The 23,412-nt window shown below is 36.6% G+C and overlaps 1 protein-coding gene across 2 annotated transcripts in view; it reads left to right on the forward strand.

Moving 5' to 3' along the window:
* The first annotated feature begins 395 nt into the window (after positions 1–395).
* Positions 396–23,412, forward strand: part of LOC120530360 (lethal(3)malignant brain tumor-like protein 4) — a 478,825-nt gene continuing 455,808 nt past the window's right edge. For both annotated transcript variants that reach the window (XM_039754804.1, XM_039754805.1), the window contains exon 1: positions 396–466. The gene's annotated coding sequence lies outside the window, so the exon portion shown is untranslated. The remainder of the gene's footprint in view (positions 467–23,412) is intronic.

The raw sequence follows: 23,412 nt of genomic DNA on the forward strand, positions 1-23,412 counted from the left end.
GCACTTGTTGATCTCAGTGCCAATTGTATCAAGTTATTTTTAAGTACATGATGCATATTATTTTGGGTTTTATTTGATAATACATTTCACATTAAAATCAAGATGTTCCCTTTTCTGTTCACTATATATTTGACATGATGTCTTCTTTGGTCCACTTTTTAACTAACTGTTTTTTCAATCAATCGTGTTTCTTGTAAAACGTCAATTATCTTCTAGATGTATTTTTACTATCTTGTAATGAGTGACTTTCGATTTAAAGTTTTCAGGTAGAGTCTTCAGTAAAGCTCTTTATCTTTCTTTTCAGGATCGTCGTATCCGTGAGACTCACCTGTTTGGTCTGAGCGCTGGTGCGCTTCCAGCAGAGGGCCGAATAAAGAGCCCGCTGGCCGGCGCATGCGCATTTGACGCTCCAGCTCCCTGCTCGCTTGGGCTGTCAGAACGGTGCGGGGCTCGCTGACTGCTGGGGGTAAGAAATTAATAACATCTCATATGACCGGTGGGCTACGGCACAGTGAGGGGGGAAAAGTCAGCAAAACCTTGCTAGCGGAGTAGAGGGCACCTAGCGCACGTACAACGTAGGAGCAAAACGTTTCGTAACATTTCGATGCAGAGGATGAAATCCGTTTTGATATAACGCGCTTGCTTTACTTCTTTAACCTGACGTTATATACATTATTTTTTTTCTCCACTGTGTGCCTACTTTATAACACGTGTAAAATATTTAGGCTGTAAAATTATTTGTCTAAAGTGTGCCTTCATGTCGCCTTCTAAACATAAATGTGCTGCTGAGATACATTACAGAGGCAAAAGTGAAACTAATATTAATTCTTTCTCGGAAATGTTTTCTTTCTTTTTTTGTCAGAAGCCTGCAACATTTTGATACAGCGTAACTCTTCCTGAAACTGAAACGCTTCCCTCTGTTTGTGACGTGAGAAATTGAGAGCAGCTCACAATCACGCACGGCCGGGGGCGCGCGCACACACACGCTACACTGTATTGCGGGGCTCGATGTCCCCAGTGCTCTTCCTAGGGCTTGGCTTTTCAGATTCATTTCAGGTTTCCTCTTTTCGCTTTATTTTTTATTCTTCGGCATAGTTTGTTCAGAGTTCCTCCGCCATTTTGAAGACCTCTTTTTTATATAATACTCTTATAGGCACAAAGTTACATTTAAGTCCTTAAATACTGTGATGTATTTTATCTGTGTGTAGCGATGTTGACTCACGAATGGGTTTACTTGGTGTTTTCCTAACGGGTTTGCTATTATTAGATCGCAGTTTTTTTGGAAATTACCTTTTGAAAGTGCATTCTGTGTAAGGCACTGTATAAGGTAAATATTGACTGTGTAACAAGTGTCTTAAGTAGTATGATTTTAGAATAACCTTTCTGTATTTCAAAAGTATGGTGTGACACCAGATGAATAACTTAAGATTTATTAAAATATTTGTTTAACTCCTATAAAAATCCCAATTTTAGAAGTGATCATATACACACACATGATGAGCATATATTTTATGTTGTATTATGTTTTAGCTTGTTTCACAAAAAACAATCACAAACAAGTCTCATTGCAAATAATACCATTAACATGATCCATTTTCATTTTAATTTGCATCTGTGTGGAAACTGAGTGTTTTGCTGTTCTGGTATAATATATATATATATATATATATATATATATATATATATATATATATATATATATATATAGTGTAAATATATATATATATATATAGTGTAAATATATATATATATAGTGTAAATATTGTGTATTTTTGTTTGAAAGTATTAAATACATGACATGCATTTTAGGATAATTGAGACTCTCAATTGCCCTAGTGTGGGTGCGCAGTGGGCTAGCATTCCATCCAGGGTTGGCTCCTGCCTGGTGCCTATTTGCTGCTATGATAGGCCTAGACAACACTGAAGTGAATTAGAAAATGGATAAACGGAGTATCCTATAAGATACTTGTTTTTAAGCCTGATAAAAGTACTTTGTGTTTTATGTTTGAAGAACATTTTATAATAGAGAATTCTAATTTATATTATTGCAATACAAAAATACTTTACTATATTTTAGCTCTCCTTTTTCTGCTGAATTACATTTGGTATTATCACCTAGATGGAGAAGTAGTGCAGTGGTTAGTGCAGCTGCTGCCTCAGACCTCAAGGAGGCTAGGTTCTAACACTGGCTCAGTGACTGTCTGTGTGAAGTTTGCAGTTCTTCCATATTTTGGGTGGAAAATTTCTCCAGAGACTCCTGTTTTCCTCCCACATCCTGAAAAAGTACATGCTTGGTTACTTAGCAACCATAAATTGTCGCAGTGTGAGTGTGAGTTTGTTCAACGATGGACTGGCACCCACTCCTGATGCTGGGGGTGACAGGCTCTTGCGCCCCTCTATAATTTGGTTAAGTGAGTTCAGAAATGGGTGAAAGGATAAATTTACTTTCTGAGTGATAAAACTAATGTAGTGTATCATAGTGGTGATGTACTGCATGCTGGTCAGAGTCATTTCACTGTATTCTGAATGCATGACAACATTACTATTGATTATTTAGAAGAAAAGTACAGCTTTACTTTGTTGTAATAATAATAATAATTCTTTATATAGTGCTTTTGTAGTCAGATTTCTCATTGCCTGGTGGGAATGTTAAAGTTGTTTGGTATAACAGGTTATATGCTTCTTAATTCATCCATTACCAGAACCAGCTTCATTAAATTCAGGGCTGCTGAGGCCTGAACCTGTCCTGGTAGCATCTAGAGCTAGGTAGGAACAAACTGCAGTGGCAGGCACACTCACACACATTTACTTATATGGGGACAACTTGGGATAACTCCAGAAAGACACAGAGAATCTGCAATCTCCATACAGATGGTAAACCAAGTTGGGATTTGAACCCAGTTTCCTGGATAAGTCCTGGAAGTGATAAACCCTGCACCACAGTGTCATCCATTATTTGACTGTATCCTTTCTAATTACCTGGGTATAATTGTGTGAACTTATGTTCTTTTCAGAGCTAAGTGAGTTGCTGTGCTCCCACTCATGCCTTTGTGTTGGCTGATCAGTGTTAGCAAGTGAAATTAAATATTGACAGAAAAAAATGTGAAAGATAATTTATGTCATTTGCAAGGAACATAATATAGATAAAAGGTTTTTTAAATATTTGTAGGTGGACAAAGCTGCAAATTGTATAATATTCATCTTGTACCTTGAACTTCTCAGCTGAATGTGAAATAAAAACTTTACTGACATTTGCTTGTTCTTTATTTTAATAGAAATGTGTGAAGAATAAAAAATGTTAATTACTGACTACATTTGATGCAAAGTGATCTTGGTCCAGTGCCAGATAGTGAACAGAAAATGCTTACAATACTGTTTACATTAAGATGATGGTAAATAATGGAATTGAACCATCTTTTACACATGTTTGTTTTTTGAATAAACTGTCTATGAGCAGGCTTTTTGCTTAACCTTCGTTTCCTGATTAATAATAGGCCGTGTTTATCATAAGCTTGTTCCTAAAGATAATTTATGACAACTGGTGTTCCTTTTCAAACTTATTTTTTTAAATGATTGATTTATGCCTGTTCTTTGTTTAACTGAAAGGCATGGTTCATGGCCTTAGTGTGTCTCAAAACTGAATACATAAAACAGTCTCTACCTTTTCATTCTTCACATTAGCTCACTATTGTAATAATATCTTTTTAACTATCTACCTATATTGGCAGTTTCTGAACCCACTTTTTCCAGTACCAGGGCACAAAGAGTGTTAAGATTTAATTCTTCAATCTTTTTTCTTAATGTCTGTTTGTAAAAGCATTAATAAAAAATAAAAATGGTCACAACGATCTGTGCATCCATTTTCTCAAACTGCTTTATCCATTACATATAACTTATTCCTGTAGCAGTCCAGCTGTGGTCGATTTTGCTATTTCCTCTTAATAAATAATATTAAAGTCAACTTTTTTGGGCAATTATTAAACAATTAATATGCACAGATATATTTTCCTAAATCCTTCCCACTCATGGACAGTTTGTTAATCACAAGCCATCTTATATTTGTGTGAACCTTAATGAGTATCTGGTCTATGTAAATGTAATGCCCGGAAATTTTCTTATATGGTAGAACATATAAATAGCAAGAAATCATCAGTGATTAAAATAGCAAGTAATGTTCTGAACCATTATTAAACTTTGGCGTTTCTTTTCAAAATAAGTTTCCTAAATGTGCTCACATGGCAATATGGTAGCAGTCTAACATGGTCAGAAAACCTCTTAATGGCACCTTAAGCTGTTTTATTATCAGGGAAATTATGAATTGTGGAGGTTTGTGAATGATAGCCTTCATGATAGCAGACAATTTTCGACTAAAAGTAGACTGAGATACTTTAGATCTGTCTGTAAGTTCTCCATGAACAATCCCTGATAAAAGACTGCACATAATCAAGCTTGCAGAGCAAGGGCACTTAGCAGATGAAAATGGCTCATGAATAACTGCTTATGTTGAGAGGTAAAAATCTACTGATCTATGAAAGCACTTTTTCTGCCTAACATGCCTTTAGTAGATTCCTCTAGTACAGTGTGCAATGCCATGTCGCCTTACTCTTCAAAGATTTTTGTTGGTATGAAATGAACATATTACCTTAATTAGTGATTACAATGCTAGAGTAGTCGGCTGAATGTCACAGTCTACCTACAGTGAGTGACATTTGAAATAGTGAGACACAAACCATTGATATTGCATTACAGTCTACAGCAAAATCAGAGTAACATATTTTAGTATTGTGCTTATTTTTATTGAAAAGAAGCAAAGTAGCCCTTCAGTTCCAGCCTCTCCAGTGCCTTCTGCTGACCAACAGTAAATCTACATGTTAATTGCCGTTAATATTTTGGTTTACCTGTTTTTAGTCTATACTTTAAGATTTACATAGTTGATGTTCGCGTAACCTAACGTATTACTACTTATTTGTTTGTTATGGCTTTTGTATGCATCTAGGGTAGTGATCAAGCATTAGCCTACTGTATGTGCATAAAGAAAGCTTTCTGCTTGCTTTTCAATCTGAGTACGTATAGGAACATTGTCATGTCCGTTTCAGCTTTTATAAATAATTTTTTACGTAGATTTTTTTTTTTTTTTACATATGATCAAGTCAGTGGAATGCAAGAATAAATCTGTTGCTATAATTTGGTAAACAAGGTCGCTAGAGCTGTTCGGTAGCAGTAACTAACTAAGTAAAGTGATTGAAAAGAAGGAAGAGTATAAAGCATGCCTTTTTAAAACTCTGGTTTTGAATAATACTTACTAATTCTATAATTACTTATTAATACTTATTAATATTAATTACTAATATAGGCCAGTTTTTATATCTGACCATTTTCAAGCTACACCTACAGTATATAGACTTTCTATCAGTACTATATTCTAATTTCTACTTTTATTTCAGAAATGTTTACATTTATTTTGATCTTTTTCTTTAGTCTAATACTTTTGTGATGGTAAGATACAGTATATAAAAAATCATCAAAAACACTCAATTAGTCTGCAAAAATAAACCATCATGGTTTAAAGTATTTTCCACTTCAAGCAGAGATCAGAAACAATTCATTATTAAAATGACATTGAAATAAAACCAGTACCTATCCTATATATTGGTTAGTGTTGAAGCTACTAATGTCTGTTCTGTATAGTGTGTGAATGTTTAGGCCTCCAAGAAACATTCTCATACCCGGAAAGCAGTTTTGCTTTATAATTACAGCATGCTGTGTTCTTGCTTAGGGTGTTGCGATTTTGCTTCATGTAGTGGATGTATTATTGAGACTGCTGGTAAATGTAGAGTCTAATTTTAGGCACATTACTAAAGATAATAAACAATAAGGTGATGACAATAAAAATTTACATGTGTAAAACTAGAATTTGTATAACATTAAAACTGTACATACTGTAGATTTTAGTTTACTGTAAATTTTAATTATAATACTGACTTCTTAGTTTGCAACAGAAAGGGCTTACCCTGTATTAAAACTGTGAGCTTGTTTAAGAGCTTAATTTGTGGTAAAAAGAAAGCAGTGGAAAACTGAAGCTTGAAGATTGTGACAAACTAATAGTTTTTAGGCTTTACTGCATTCTGTATTATTTTTGGGTGTATTAAAAAATATATATATCAACAGAGCTAAGCAGGTTTTACCTGCTTAACACTAACTTGTTACGTAACATGTGAATAAGTAGAACCTGAAGAGACTCAAACAGTTTTAGTTTTAGATTTTACAAAATTATTTAGAAAAGTTATATCTGTTCATTCTTGTTTTTACAGAAGATAAAAAGTACTTTGTAACATATAAAAGTAATGGTTGAGATAAGTAAAAATGACTTGTTAAAGAGATCATTTACTTTTAACATACATGCCGATTATGTTCTCTGAACCAGTTTGATTTAAAAATGTAACCAGTTGGGAAATCATTTTTTTCTAAAATGATCTAAAAATAAGAACACATTATCTGTGTATTTATTGTCAAACCAATTGGTCCAGGTCAGGTTTGTGGGAAGGCTGTGCAGATCCTGGCCGCATTTAGCATAAAGCACAAACCAACCATGGATAGGATGCCAGACTTTTTTTGGTAAATGTTCCAAATATATAGAAACTCAACAAGATATATAGAACAAGGCATAGAGAGTTGAAATAACTTATTGCTAATAATGTAACCCATTGTTTGTCACACCTGTTTAATTTAGGTCATGGGCCAGTAGCAACATCCTGTGTAGGGCAGTAACCATCCCTGGACAGGTGACCAGTCTGTTTTAGGACATGCTGACAAATGTAACTTCACTAATGCATACAGAGATAATTTTAGTGTCTTCAGTGAACCTGACGTGAACATTAAATTCAAAAGTGGGAGAAAATCCATTGAGAAGCTGGGTGAATGTGCAGACTCTTTACAAACAATATCTGGACTAAGATTGAATCCCAAGATTCAGGAACTATGATCAGTATTGTTAATGACTGCCCATTGTACCACCCTCTAACAGATTTAAGTAGTAGTAATATTTTTATATGCTTAATTTTTTTACATTTTTTTATATTTGTCAGTGTATTTGTTTGGAAACTTAACCCCATTATTTTTTAAAATTAATTATTTTGCTCAAAGAACAAATATAGCTTTTAGCCGTCAAAGCATCCTTGAGTTTTCAATTCCTCAATGTTTTGTGGGTGCTTAATTTTACAAGTCTTTCTGTTTTTCCATTTAGTGATTACCAGTATTAATGCAGGAGATACTGCTATGTTCACATTTACAAGTAAATGGGTATTTAATGGCAGTACTGTATGAATTGTTTTATTTTCTGTTTCATTCCCTTAGTTTAATTATATATTTGCCCTGAAGTCTGTATTTGCCTGAATGTCATTCGTCATATATATACTGTTCAGTTAAATGCTGCATAGAACAACAAGCTGAAGATCATTTAGCCAGGAATTGAAAATATGGTTTTAATATTTATAGTGCTGTTGTATACAACATAATTGTGTAGAAAAAAACAGAATGCACAGAGGGCTGAGAGAGGGACAAAAAGACGACTAAGATGAAACTGAAAAAAGGTACACTGGTTGTCTTTCTTTCAGGCATATGTAAGATGTAAGATAAGAGTCTGAGTGAATATTCTTGATTACTATCACATTTCTTTCTAGAAACGGGTACATCTTCCATTCATTCTACTTGCTATCTTGCTTGTAGAATAAAGGAAGAAAATTTTGTCAGGTACTTTTGATTGAAGATATTGTTTTGGAGGGAAGTGCTGGTCCGTTTTTAAATTGAATTAATCAAAGGTTGGACCATGGCATAGTACTTAGTGCTGCTACAGAAGGCTAGATTTTAATCTTAGCTAAGTCACCATTGTACAGAAATTTGTCCCATGCTTACTACAACTGTAGACACTGAATTGCCTCATTCAGCTTTGGTGTATTGGTTATTGGCTGATATGGTGTGTTGGTTAATGGCATTCTTCTCTCGAAGAGACCCTAAAGTAGATTCAGTGTATTCAGAAAATGGATAGACAGGCGGATGAATGAATTTATCACCATGTATATAAAATAATTATACAAACACTACTATTATTGCAGTGGACTACATTTTTCTGGTGGATTTCACTTTTTCTGGCACAATCTTCTCGTTTTACATTTATTTTTAATGCATCTATGTTTTAAGTTCACTTAAACATCGGCTTCTTAAGCTTGGCAGTTTTTTTTTTTTTTTGTTAAGGCCATCATCCTCTACTAAGTGAGTTTCTGCAGCAGTACTCCATAAGGACTCACTTTTGTTTTTTTATCAATGTCAGGGTTATCTAAATTATGGAAAAGAATGGTACTTAATTTAATAAGAGATTGATATATACTGGATTAGAGACATCATTAACATATATCGATCTGACATTGGAAAATATTAGTTACTCCACTGCCACTCATAAACTGAAGATATCCTTGAATTGAGAATATGTGTTCCACAGTGTGGTCTCAAAGTATCTTCTGCCATATTTTTTATTAAAGAATGTGCTTTGTGGTGCTGTAGAGTTTTATGAAGTACTACTTTTAAGCCCACTTTATAACTTCTACATTGTTCATTTTGTAATAGTAGTACCTGTTTTGTAACAGTAGTACCTGTAATTTGTAGTATATTTTCAACACATTCAGTTTATTTAGGAATATTTAATCATAATAATCAGAAAAGGTATATAAGTAAACAACATCATGACAGTCTTGCTGCAGCATTAATTAAGGTTGGTAGGTAAATCACATAAAAAGTGGGTTTTGCCCAAGAACTACCTTTTTTGCCTTGATTATTAGCAATGTATTTTTAATATTGTTGGAATGGATTTATCATAGACATCACAACCCATTTTGGTTCTTAATGATTACCAACCCCCTTAAAATCATCAATATACTGCTCTATCATAGGTCTTCTTTCTCCTTGCTAAATCAAATTACTATTGCATTCTGTTACATATTGTTAAAAATGCTTTACTTAAACAGTGACTGCTTTTTCCTCTGATTAGAATTGTCTTGCAACTCTGAGATTATTGAAGAGCTACATAAAGTTTCATATTTAAATGTTCAAATATGCATTTAAAATTCCTGGGGCTGCTAGTGTCATTACCATGATACATATTTAGAACATTTTTTTTGTGGAAATAACACAGTAAACTCTCATACACAAGCAAAACATTTTAAAAGCTGAAAAGGCTATTATACTAATAAAAGTTCTAATGTAATTAAATTGTGGATGAGGAGTCTTCCTGTTGTTGCTTTGCATAGCGTTACTTCAACCAAAGTGTTTGTTGAAGCATTTGATAGTAATCTACGCAGGAGCACTATCATTTGTGGTGCACCATTAGTTGAAATGCAGAAGAAATTAATTATGTTACACAAGTCCCTACAAAATACATGTGCTTCTGAGTTCCCAAAGATGGCGAACTACAAGTGTTAATACTACTGCAGAGATACCAATACATGGTGAAAAAAGTATCAAAGATAGATAGATACTTTATTATTCCCCAAGGAGAAATTCACATACTCAAGCAGCAGCATATTGATAAAAACAATATTAATTAATAAATAATAAAATAATAATAAAAGCGCAGTGCAAGTTAAAAAATGCAAGGTGGAGAGTGCGAGGCAGGTATAACAGCCTATAATCTTGTATAGTATTAACGTTTACTTCCCCCGGGTGGAATTGAAGAGTCACATAGTGTGGGGGAGGAATGATCTCCTCAGTCTGTCAGTGGAGCAGGACAGTGACAATAGTCTGTCACTGAAGCTGCTCCTCTGTCTGGAGATGATACTGTTCAGTGGATGCAGTGGATTCTCCATGCCACATATATCAAACTGTCCAGCTCCGTGCCTACAATAGAGCCTGCCTTCCTCACCAGTTTGTCCAGGTGTGAGGTGTCCCTCTTCTTTATTCTGCCTTCCCAGCACACCACCGCATAGAAGAGGACGCTTGCCACAACCGTCTGATAGAACATCTGCAGCATCTTATTGCAGATGTTGAAGGATGCCAGCCTTCTAAGGAAGTATAGTCGGCTCTGCCCTCTCTTGCACAGAGCATCAGTATTGGCAGTCCAGTCCAGTTTATCATCCAGTTGCACTCCAAGTATTTATAGGTCTGCACACAGTCACCTCTGATAATCACGGAATCCACCACCAGCTCCTTGGTTTTGCTGGTGTTCAGGTGAAAGTGGTTTGAGTCGCACCATTTAACAAAGTCCTTGATTAGGTTCCTATACTTCTCCTCCTGCTCACTCCTGATGCAGCTCATGATAGCAGTGTCGTCAGCGAACTTTTGCATGTGGCAGGACTCTGAGTTGTATTGGAAGTCCGATGTATATAGGCTAAACAGGACTGGAGAAAGCACAGTCCCCTGCGGCGCTTCTGTGCTGCTGACCACAATGTCAGACCTGCAGTTCCCAAGACGCACATACTGAGGTCTGTCTGTAAGATAGTCCACAATCCATGCCACCAGGTATGAATCTACTCCCATCTCTGTCAGCTTGTTACTAAGGAGCCGAGGTTGGGTTGTGTTGAAGGCACTAGAGAAGTCCAGTAACATAATTCTTACTGCACCACTGCCTCTGTCCAAGTGGGAGAGGGATCGGTGTAGCATGTAGATGATGGCATCCTCTGCTCCCACCTTCTCCTGGTATGCGAACTGCAAAGGGTCGAGGGCGTGGTGGACCAGTGGCCTAAGGTGGTGAAGCAGCAGCCTCTCCATGGTCTTCATCACATGTGACAGCAGGGTGACGAGCCTGAAGTCATTCAGCTCACCAGGACATGATACCTTTGGGACTGAGGTGATGCAAGATGTTTTCCAAAGCCTTGGGACTCTGCCCTGTTCCTGGCTCAGACGTTCTCATACTTTTCTTTAATGTATCAATGATCTATTATAACAAAAGAGATTGGCACCATTAACCTGCTGCTGTTCCCCAGTACTGTATATTAAAGGTCAGGCATGCCTATCTGCTATTCCTTTGTAATGACTAACACATTATTTATACTCTCCTAAAGCATCCAGATTTAGTCTGCTTGTAACAACATACTTTTCTTATTTCTTATAACTAGGGGGTTATATGTATTGGGAAAGGTGGTATCACATCATACTGATTCACCATGCCACTCACAGGGAGGAACTTTGAACTAATTAATTGAAAATGGTAGCTAATTACACTGATATTTTTGGAGACTTATGAATTTGTGTATAGTTAAAAGTAATATAAAATAATTAAACCTACTGCTATGTCTGACACTGAGATGGTGTGCTAGAGATACTGTATCTTCTACCACTGTGGCTAACATAAAAGCAGTCATGAATTTATGGAAATATTCTAAAAAACGTAACAATGAATATTTCTAATTTATAATAGAAATAGGCTGAACAGTTGATTGGGTGAAGTTTTAGAAATTATTAGTAGGTGTTAAGTATATTTCTTTTTTTTGTCATTTTTGAGAAATATTCTGCCCTAGAAAAATGGTAGTAGCATTGTACTTATAGAAAACAGATTTTTTTTTTTTTTTTGTGGACAAGTGTTTTCTGCTTCACTTTTACTCTGGTTTTGCAATTGCTTCAATATGTGGATAACTCTATGCAATAGCAATCTGTATTGTTGACCTTTTTGTACAAACATTGGAGTACCTTATTGGTGTAATGCAGTCCAGTATTTGGTAATGTTTGTAAAACTCATGATCCTCCTCTAGAAAGTGGCTCAAAGAACTGAACCTTTTTTGCAGTTCATGGTAATATACTATATGTTTTAAAAGAACAATTCTAAATCAAGAAGTGCAAAAAAGATTTAATAATATTTGGATACATTCGCTGTGTATACAGCAAAATGACAAACTGTTCAGTGTGTATGTATTCATGTGTATGTGTGAATAACTACTTTATTGCATTTACCTTTCTATTGCCAGGGAGAGCCTTCCTTTTTTCCCTTAGAACAGCCTGCACTCTTTGAGGCATAGGTTCAAGAAGGTGTTGGAAATGTTTGTTGTAGATTTTTGTTCATAATAACTTGATAACATCATATATTTAGTACAGAATTTTCAGTTGTACATTTTATGCAGCAAACCTCCCTTTCCCACTCATTTTACAGATACTCTACTACCACCTGCCTGTGCCATTTTTGCAAGGCAGCATACTGTAGATTAATTGATATGTTAATTTTATTTAAAAGTAAATAAGTGGAAGCCAATGTTTAAACTATTTAGCACTGTAACATTATTGTAGGGCTGGCAAAGTGTTAGCACTGCTACTTCAAAACAAGGAGACTGGGGTTCACATTTGGGGTGCCTCTGTGTGGAGTTTATATGATGACCCTGCATCTTCACGGGTTTCCTTCCACAGTCCAAAACCATACAGATTAGCTGCATTAGCGATGCTGAATTGTCCACTGATACAGTGCATCCGGAAAGTATTCACAGCGCATCACTTTTTCCACGTTTTATGTTACAGCCTTATTCCAAAATGGATTAAGTTAATTTTTTTTCCTCATAATTCTACACACAACACCCCATAATGACAACGTGAAAAAAGTTTACTTGAGGTTTTTGCAAATTTATTAAAAATAAAAAAAAAATCTGAGAAATCGCATGTACCTAAGTATTCACAGCCTTTGCTCAATACTTTGTCGATGCACCTTTGGCAGCAATTACAGCCTCAAGTCTTTTTGAATATGATGCCACAAGCTTGGCACACCTATCCTTGGCCAGTTTTGCCCATTCCTTTTTGCAGCACCTCTCAAGCTCCATCAGGTTGGATGGGAAGCGTCGGTGCACAGCCATTTTAAGATCTCTCCAGAGATGTTCAATCAGATTCAAGTCTGGGCTCTGGCAAGGCCACTCAAGGACATTCACAGAGTTGTCCTGAAGCCACTGCTTTGATATCTTGGCTGTGTGCTTAGGGTCGTTGTCCTGCTGAAAAATGAACTGTCGCCCCAGTCTGAGGTCAAGAGCGCTCTGGAGCAGGTTTTCATCCAGGATGTCTCTGTACATTGTTGCAGTCATCTTTCCCTTTATCCTGACTAGTCTCCCAGTTCTTGCTGCTGAAAAACATCCCCACAGCATGATGCTGCCACCACCATGCTTCACTGTAGGGATGGTATTGGCCGGTTTTGTTTCTCATGGTCTGAGAGTCCTTCAGGTGCCTTTTGGCAAACTCCAGATGGGCTGCCATGTGCCTTTTACTAAGGAGTGACTTCCGTCTGGTCACTCTACCATACAGGCCTGATTGGTGGATTGCTGCAGTGATGGTTGTCCTCCTGGAAGGTTCTCCTCTCTCCACAGAGGACCTCTGGAGCTCTGACAGAGGGACCATTGAGTTCTTGGTCACCTCCCTGACTAAGGCCCTTCTACCCCGATCACTCAGTTTAGATGGCCGGCCAGCTCTAGGAAGAGTCCTGGTGGTTTTGAACTTCTTCCACTTACGGATGATGGAGGCCGCTGTGCTTATTGGGACCTTCAAAGCAACAGAAATTTTTCTGTAACCTTCCCCAGATTTGTGCCTCGAGACAATCCTGTCTCGGAGGTCTACAGACAATTCCTTTGACTTCATGCTTGGTTTGTGCTCTGACATGAACTGTTAACTGTGGGACCTTATATAGACAGGTGTGCGCCTTTCCAAATCATGTCCAATCAAACGAATTTACCACAGGTGGACTCCAATTAAGTTGCAGAAACATCTTAAGGATGATCAGGGGAAACAGGATGCACCTGAGCTCAATTTTGAGCTTCATGGCAAAGGCTATGAACACTTACTGTATGTACGTGTGCTTTCTCAATTTTTGTATTTTTAATAAATTTGCAAAAGTCTCAAGTAACTTTTTTTCATGTTGTCATTATGGGGAAAAAAATGAATTTAATCCATTTTGGAATAAGGCTGTAGCATAACAAAATGTGGAAAAAGTGATGCGCTGTGAATACTTTCCGAATGCACTGTATGTATATGTGTGTGTTCCTGTGTTCACCCTGTGTTTGGCTGGAGCGTTGTCCAGGAATTGTTCCTACTTTGCTCCTACTGCTGTCTGGGATAGGCTGCAGCTTGGCCACTACCCTGCTTTGTATAAGTTGGAACATTATTATGTTAGCCAATGTTAAAATAAATGCCAAATTTAAAGGACTTCTCAAGGTCACTGGTTAAGCTTTGTAGAGCCATGTGATTCTTTTGTATTCATCCTTTTAATTAGATACACATTCTTGTTGTTAAATGTGTATTTTGACTTCGTTTTGCTCTCTGTTCAGTCTCAGTAATTAACAGTGTGTGTATTACTATTCTATTAACCTCACAGAGGTTTGCATTTCTGTTCTAACATTTATAGAGGAGGCTTTTACTCTGTTTCAGGACATTCTAGCTTGCTTAAGATTCCAAGCTTGTGGATTGTGTTTTTTATATTTTAACAAAAGAAAAATGAACTGCAAATGAAACTTGTAATGGAGCTGCTGCTAGGTCTTGTTTGCACCTGTATGTGCTCATCATAAAATATCTTTTTGAATGCAGTATTTTGAAAGAGAGTGAGTTAGATAGAAATGAGCAGAACAATTGAGGTATACTAATATATACATTAATGGAGTACTTTATTCCATCCATTATCCAACCCGTTATATCCTAACTACAGGGTCACGTAGGGCTTCTGGAGTCAATCCCAGCCAACAGAGGGTGCAAGGCAGGAAACAAACCCTGGGCAGGGTGCCAGCCCACCGCAGGGCGGAGTACTTTATTGGATTTCTTCAAAAGTAGGATATACTTAGCAAAAATTCTACTTATGATGCTGTAAAATGGAATTGGAAACAAGCGACTTTCTTAATGGCAGTTTCTTTAAGTTGATTTCAGAAAACGCTTACAACCTTTGTGGCCTTCTAGCACTGGAATTTTACAACCTCTACACTGCACAACAAGCCACTGCACAGGTTTGTGTAACTGGGAGATCTGTAAATCTTAAATTTCTGTAATCAGAATTTTGTACTGCCTTCTCTTCAGAACCAGTTTGCTTATTTTGCATTACGGTTACAACACATGCACCCTAGGTATACTATACAAAATGATCATCGTAGAAATTCATAAAAGTAAATAGCTAAATACTATGTTACCACATCACTTGCAATATTGTGTCACAATTGTGTCTGTGTTCCTTGCCTTGGGCTTCTATCCTGTGCAGTAGTAGTTCCAGGTGTAATGCTCTGTTTTGCAAGGACAGGTTCCAGCACTCCATTGTCTCAAAACTTGAATAAAAGAAGAAACATAGAAAAAGTACGATATTGGAGAATATTTCTCCAATATAAAGACAGTCCTATCCAATCTAGCCATGGATGATGGATGCTGTATTATTCTAAGATTATTCCATACTACAGTTCTTAAGTAACTCATGGATTATTATGAAGGCCATGGAATATATACGGTATAAGGCTGCCTTTATAGGTTTATTAGGTCATTACTGCCACATATACAGACTAAAGTCAAATACTTCTTGGCACATGCTAATCAACACATTACCCCTCTCCAATGCCATATTTAGTGAGTATAACTATCATACCTTCCTATTTCTGTCTTACTCACCTGAAAATATTAGAACATATCTGTCATTAACAGATAAAACAAAATAAGGTTGTATGTATAACAATATGTATAGCACAATTTATTTTCATCATATGAATTACGTTTCTCAGGATTTAAGCAGAGAAATGTAGCCAAACAAGCTCAAGCTTGATCTTATCTAACCAAAAGTCATTTTACAGAACTTATTCCTGCACTTTTGAAGAAAATTTCAGACACACCTATGTTTTGTTCATTTGTTTGTTCTCATCCAGAAAAATGCCCCCTAATGAGAAAAATATAATTCATCAATATGGGATGACAATAATCTTTTAGTACTAATTGGATGACTTTCTATCTCTTTCTTGTAGTGATGGGTTGACAATCTCACATGTATCAACACAGTTGCTTGAAACTGAACAATTATACAGATCTATTGCATCTCAATTTAAGATGTATGTTCCCCATTTTCATTTTAACCCAAGTACTTTACAGCAACATCAGAACCAATCTGATCATTAAAATCCAATGGCATACAAATGTAAAAACCACAGTCGTGCTGGCACAGATAGGATGAGATTCCAAGATCATAATCGTCACTAGTTACTTTTTTTTTTTCCATCCAGATATTGCAATTGAGTGTTCAAACGTTGTATTTCCCTTGAGGTTGTTTGTCTGGAAAAAACAGCCTCTAGCTAATTAAATCTTTTTAAAGAGCAAACACATAGGCTGTCAGTGTGGCGTTAATATGAAGTCATAACACCATACATATGATGAGGGCCTTTTTTGGTAAACATTTATGAGGCTGAAGGACTGACCTTGTACTGAAATGTCTAAGGCATATTACTATTAATAGGTTGTGTTCCCAAAATAATGTGAAAAAGGAAGTTAAAAATCAAACTCTAACAAAATTTAAAAGAACAGACAGATCTGAATGTTACGTTCTTGGCCTGGGTCAATAGTTTTTATATATGACACATAAATGGGTCTAAATTAATGAGCTCCCACTGAACACTACTAGGATATTACTTGTAAGACATTGTGAATTTTTAGTTATTAATGAGCAACAGTATTATTGTTAAACCTATAAGAAATATTTATTTGTGTGATGGATGTGCCTGTTTTTCCATGTGTAGTATTTTGTTGTAAGAAATAAGTACAATTGCTAGGACTGCCTCACAGGTCTAGTATCATTGCCCAAGCACTGCATGTCTGGAGTTTGCATGTTTTCCTAATGTCTGTGAGAATTTTCCCATCTATGAGAGAGTATGTTCCAAAGGACTGGTATGCAGTATTGTTAGGACAGCGACCGCAGCCCTCCAGTTTTTAGAATTGTTTTGTTTTTAATTGCTATCTGTGTGAACATTTCTACGTCATTTTATTTTCTGCACAGCTTTAATAGAATGCAGTATTTTACTTAACAGAACCGTGTAGTAGGGTCTCTAGAATTCCATGTTTGTGTGACAGTTTTTTTCTCTTACACAATTAATTGTTTCGTGTAACAGTAACTGAGATTTTGGCTAAAGGAGAACTAAATAAGGTGCCACAAGGTCCTCTGATGGTGACACTGGCTTAGAAGATGTTTGCTAACTGAATCATTTTGAATTTCGAATTAGTGCTTTTATGTAGTTTGGTACATTGTTTTGCTGTCCGTTAATCCCAAATGTACAGTATGTAAACAAATTATTAGAAATAAGGTAAGGGCAGCTATTACCTTGAGACGAGTAGGTGCTATTTCTAATCTGAGAAAAACAACTTTTAATCAGTAACTGAAGAATAATGCTTAACAATAATAGCAATCATAGTGTCTTTGTTGAAAAATGATATGATTGCTTGATACCCAACTGTCTGTCTCTCAGACTGAAGCTGCACTTTGATTTGGTTCCAAAATTATTTTATGATATATTTCTCTTCAGACTTTTTTCTTGTAAAAGCCATCAACAAAAGTGGGAAAAGCTGTTGAAGAAAAATGAACTGGTGACTTTTTATATTAAACTGCCAAGGAAATATTTTTGTATTTAATGCTGTAGTCAAATAAACAAGAAAATAATTATTAAGTGATTAGATTTTCTTTGTGGTTATGATTGTGTGATGTGGAGACACAATGATCAATTCTGCTACCTGACAGTTTTAGTGATCTGAGCTTGATTCATGGCCCTGTCATTTATGTGGAATTTCCATGTTCATCCCATTCCCACGTGATGTTTTGGCTTATTCAAAAAATGTGCATGTTAGTTTATTTGGATACTATAAATATGTTCTGTATCCTTGAGTGTGAGTATGTACATCCTCTTGAGATCGACTGGAGTCCTCTCCAGGATTTATTCTTGTTTTATGCTTGACACTGCCATACTGGTCAAGAAAACCAATAACTAGTTAATTTTTAATGAGAAGTCAAGGATTTAAGTTTAAATTTTCAAGAAGTCTAGCATAAATACTGTAAATATAATTAGTGTACTAAATAAGGTTTCATTTACTGATAATAAATGCGACTGGTAAACTAAAATCCACAAATCTAGGAATCTTTCAACTTTACTTTGTGTTAGATTGATCAAGTATGAATTAATCTGAGATGATCAGAATTAAAATAAATTTTATGAAAGCATTTATTTTGATTTTAAAATATTACAGGCAGTCTGGAGGTGGAGTGGTACCACTGCTACTTGAAGAATTGTGCATTCTGTGTTTGAATCTCATGCTATGTGAATGTTTATGTAGACTTTTCACCTTTTTTTTAGGTCTGCATGGGTGCTCTTCTCTCAGTTCTGAAAAAGACATGCATGTTATTTTAACTGACAGTTCCAAAATAGCTCATACAGTAATGGCTCATGCCTTGAAGCCAGTGCTGTCAAGATAGTCTTTGGCTCCACATGTCTCTAAATTTGGATTATGCGAGTTTGAGCACATGTGAGTTTGAATGTTTGTGTTCTCCCTGTGTTTACATGGACTTTCCCTTAGTATCTTGGCTTTCTCCCACAACCCAAAAATAAGTGGGTTAGTTTAGTTGGCTATGCCAGGTTGTTGTGTTATGTATATATTTTTATTTATTACAGTGTATATATTTATATTGTGGAAAAGAGGTGAAAAAGAGAGTGTGGACATGGTGGAATGGGTGGAGAAGAGTGTCAGGAGTGATTTGTGACAGATGGTTATCAGAAAGAGTAAGAGGGAAGATCTACAGGACGTTAGTAAGACCAGCTTTGTTATATGAGTTGGAGACGGTGGCACTGACCAGAAAGCAAGAGACAGAGCTAGAGGTGGCAGAGTTAAAGATGCTAAGATTTGCATTGGGTGTGATGAGGATGGATAGGATTAGAAATGAGTACATTAGAGGGACGGCTCAGGTTGGTCAATTGGGAGACAGTCAAAGAGGCGAGATTGCGTTGGTTTGGACATGTGCAGAGGAGAAATGCTGGGCATATTGGGAAAAGGATTTTAAAGATAGAGCTGCCAGCGAAGGGGAAAAGAGAAGCCTAAGAGAAGGTTTATGGATGTGGTGAGAGAGGACATGCAGGTGGTGGGTGTAAGAGAGCAAGATGTAGAGGAAGATTTGGAAAAAGATGATCTGCTATAGCAACCCCTAATGTGAGCAGCCAAAAGATAAAGATATATACTGTATACATGGGCTGCCAAATTTAACATACTGTATAAGCAACATTTTTAAAGATCCAACGCCTTATTTTTCTTTGATCCCATTGATCAATGTCTCTTGTTATTTAAACCAATAATTTTCAGATTGAGGGCTGTGGCCCTGGTGAAGTGGACATTATATTTAAACACTTCCAATTTGATTGCCGATTATTTTAAAAGTGTTCAGTATAAGCTGGTGGCAGGATTGACACTCCAGCCACTGTAAAAGTACCTCACACTGTTCCAGTGTGGTGCTAAGGTGTCACCCGCTGCACTCAGGTTCCAATCCAAGTGGTTTATCATTTGGTGGGTGCGGCAACGCGCTATCAGCACATGCTCCCAACCTTTCCTATCTCTCAGTATCTGCCAGTTTGTGTATGTTTATCTGTTTGAGCACAGATCATTCAGTTATATTTTACATTGAAGTTTACTGGACACCTAAAGGAAACTTAGATGTTTTGGAATCTTCTGTGTGATCTTCATGTGTGCATTATAAGAGTTTGCACAATAAAAAGAGTGTTTGCTGTTGTCTGTGTGTCTGATGATGTACATAATGTTAAAGCAAATTTAAAAAAAAGTCAGCAGTGCAAAGGCAGTTAGCAGTTCTACGGTCCTACTGTACTAGCCAAAAGGCCATAATGATGTAAGACCTATTCAGTTCTAATGAAGTAAGTATAGGACATCATAGATACATTTGCAGCAAACTGTAAAAACAGAATTACTTTACTTTAAAATGTTAAATGGTTAATATTTTTATTATTCACTAACTTGTGTGAAATCGGAAGTTTGTTATTGCATGCAAGTTTCTTATGTAGTATTAGTAATATCAATGAAACATTAAACAACAAGCTTCTGTGCCTCAAACAATACTAAAAGGTTCAGCCCACCATTAGGTCTTGTAGCCTCCTTTAAGCCATAGTAGAAAAAAACCTTCTAGCGTCAGCACTCTCAGACGTCATTGATCTTAAGTAAACTGCAGAAGGCACTGAATACCTTTAAAATATATTCTCAATTATTGTACCAAATGAACTAAATCAAAATGATCTGGCACTGAACTCTTGCAAGAGGTCTTTAGAAACTATATTCTTTTCTAAAATGCATATAGTGAGCAGTCAAAGTATATCCTTTTAGCCTACTGGGATTTCTTTTTTTTCTGGATGACAGATTATGGTAAATGAGATTTTTTTTCCCTGAATTACAACAGTAAAACTTGTGAATACATTAAAATTGGAAATTCCTTTTACTGTTAGATAGGTAGATGCTTTATTAATCCCAAGGGGAAATTCACATACTCCAGCAGCAGCATACTGATAAAGAACAATATTAAAGAGTGATAACAATGAAGGTATAACAGACAACAATTTTGTATAATATTAATGTTTACCCCCCGGGTGGAATTGAAGAGTCGCATAGTGTGGAGGAGGAATGGTCTCCTCAGTCTGTCAGTGGAGCAGGACAGTGACAGCAGTCTGTCACTGAAGCTGCTCCTCTGTCTGGAGATGATCCTGTTCAGTGGATGCAGTGGATTCTCCATGATTGACAGGAGCTTGCTCAGGGCCCGACGCTCTGCCATGGTTGTCAAACTGTCCAGCTCCATGCCTACAATAGAGCCTGCCTTCCTCCCCAGCACACCACCACGTAGAAGAGGGCGCTCACCACAACCGTCTGATAGAACATCTACAGCATCTTATTGCAGATGTTGAAGGATGCCAGCCTTCTAAGGAAGCATAGTCGGCTCTGTTCTTTCTTTCAGAGCATCAGTATTGGCAGTCCAGTCCAATTTATCATCCAGCTGCACTCCCAGGTATTTATTTATAGGTCTGCACCCTCTGCACACAGTCACCTCTGATGATCACGGGGTCCATGAGGGGCCTGGGCCTCCTAAAATCCACCAACAGCTCTTTGGTTTTGCTGGTGTTTAGTTGTAGGTGGTTTGAGTTGCACCATTTAACAAAGTCCTTGATTAGGTTCCTATACTCCTCCTCCTGCCCACTCCTGATGCAGCCCACAATAGCAGTGTTGTCTGCAAACTTTTGCACTTGGCAGGACTCTGAGTTGTATTGGATGTCTGATGTATATAGGCTGAACAGAACTGGAAAAAGTACAGTCCCCTGCGGCGCTCCTGTGTTGCTGACCACAATGTCAGACTTGGAGTTCCCGAGACGCACATACTGAGGTCTGTCTGTAAGATAGTCCATAATCCATGCCACCAGGTATGAATCTACTCCCATCTCTGTCAGCTTGTCCCTAAGGAGCAGAGGTTGGATTGTGTTGAAGGCGCTAGAGAAGTCCAGAAACATAATTCTTACAGCACCACTGCCTCTGTCCAAGTGGGAGAGGGATCGGTGTAGCATATAGGTGATGGCATCCTCCGCTCCCACCTTCTCCTGGTATGCGAACTGCAAAGGGTGGAGGGCGTGGCGGACCTGTGGCCTCAGGTGTTGAAGCAGCAGCCTCTCCATGGTCTTCATCACATGACAAAATCCTTAATTTTTCAGTTATTCAGTATGTGTAACCTAATGTTGCAAGTATTTATTAGATGCAGTAAAAGTGTGGTTAGTAACTGAGTTGTCTTGCGCAATTCTACTAAAACTGTGATGATAGCAAGTGAATGTTGCACTTCATACAGTCACAAAATACAAATTATCGCTGTTATGCATACATGAAATCCTTTAGTTTAACAGAATACTTATCTTTGAAATCAGAAATATGGTAAAAAAATGATTGAACATGGGGTTATATTTTCACATAAATTATTCAGAATTTCACTATACAGGATTTCAAATGTAATATTATTCTGTCTGTATGAAAAATATCATACAGTCATCCTTATCCCGATTACTCCAATTCAGTGCACAGTATCAGGAAAAAGGCAGGAAACAATTCTGAAAATGATGCCACTTAATTGCAGGGCACACTCACTCATAGCTGTCCAATTTTGATACTCTATTTAAACAAATCTGCATTTCCTTGGGATGTTAAAGAAACTTACAGACATGTATGGAAAACATGGATGTTCCATATACAGTCAATGGGTTGAGATTTTTTTAATCCAGAATATATCCACTGTGCTACAATGCAGTCCTGAAAAAAGATTTGTCTTTTTTTTTCTTTTGCTTTAATTGTTAAAGAAATAAGAGTATGACACATCTATTAAAGATATATTTTCATGAAGCTGCTGTTGTGTATTTAGTGAAATGGTAATTGTGATTATTGTTAGAACATTGGAAATAAAAAGTGGACATCTACTCCCCATCAATAGGACATGCCCTCTTTGTACATACAATATAGTTTTGTCGTTTCATAGTTTTTTCTTGAAAGAGGGGAATTCATCTGTAGGTGACTGCTTCTTTCTTTTCTTGCTACCTATAGCAGAAAAATGTTATGTGTATCTCCAATGTAAATACCAATTATGAGTTTTTCGAAAGTGTGTAGTAATGCTAACACGCTCTCACATTCAAATTTTATTATTACTATTATTTGCAATCCAACTAGAGTGATAAAGTTGTACGGTTTGCATGTGCCTGAGTTCTCTTTATTGTAGACTGCTGGGCATATTCCCTTTTCATGCATGCCGAGAAGAGAAGTGAGACTGTTACTGATAATGCTTTTAATGCAATGCTACCAACTCTTCTTCAACAGAGCAGTTATGTCACCCAGAAGATCCTCAATAAAAAATTCTCCTCTTCACTGTTTATATTTGTGCCCACATTAGCTGCACTTCATCTATCATATATGACACTTTATATCCAATCTGGCATCAGATTAACTGAGCAAAGGGATACATGCAGTAGAATTGCAGAAAGTCACAGTCTGTTCTAGGAAACTGCAGCGTGCAGTCTGAAGCGACATGTTTGTTGTAAAAGAGTATACCAAAATGTGTAAATGTTGAATGGCAAAATATAGTAATGGTAGTTTTAGGCTACATCATTATTATAAGAAAAATGTTTGAAAAGTGCTATTGATGTCCATTTGTCATTGTCCAGATAGTTTATGATTATTAACTTAGGAATTCCAAATGATTTACCTTAAGATTTATTACCATACAGTAGGAAGTCTTGCACTTTTGCAGTCATTTTCAGTTTTTTAGCAGATGTCCTTGTCTTGGAAGGGGCTCTTTATATTAAACACTCATTGACTGAGTTTAGGTTTTGTTGTTTTTAACTTAAATATTTACACCAATGGCTGACCTCCTTTTTTTGGTAAGTGGTTTATGCATTT

This window comes from Polypterus senegalus, chromosome 5 (genome assembly GCF_016835505.1).
Source record: "Polypterus senegalus isolate Bchr_013 chromosome 5, ASM1683550v1, whole genome shotgun sequence".
NCBI lineage: Eukaryota > Metazoa > Chordata > Cladistia > Polypteriformes > Polypteridae > Polypterus > Polypterus senegalus.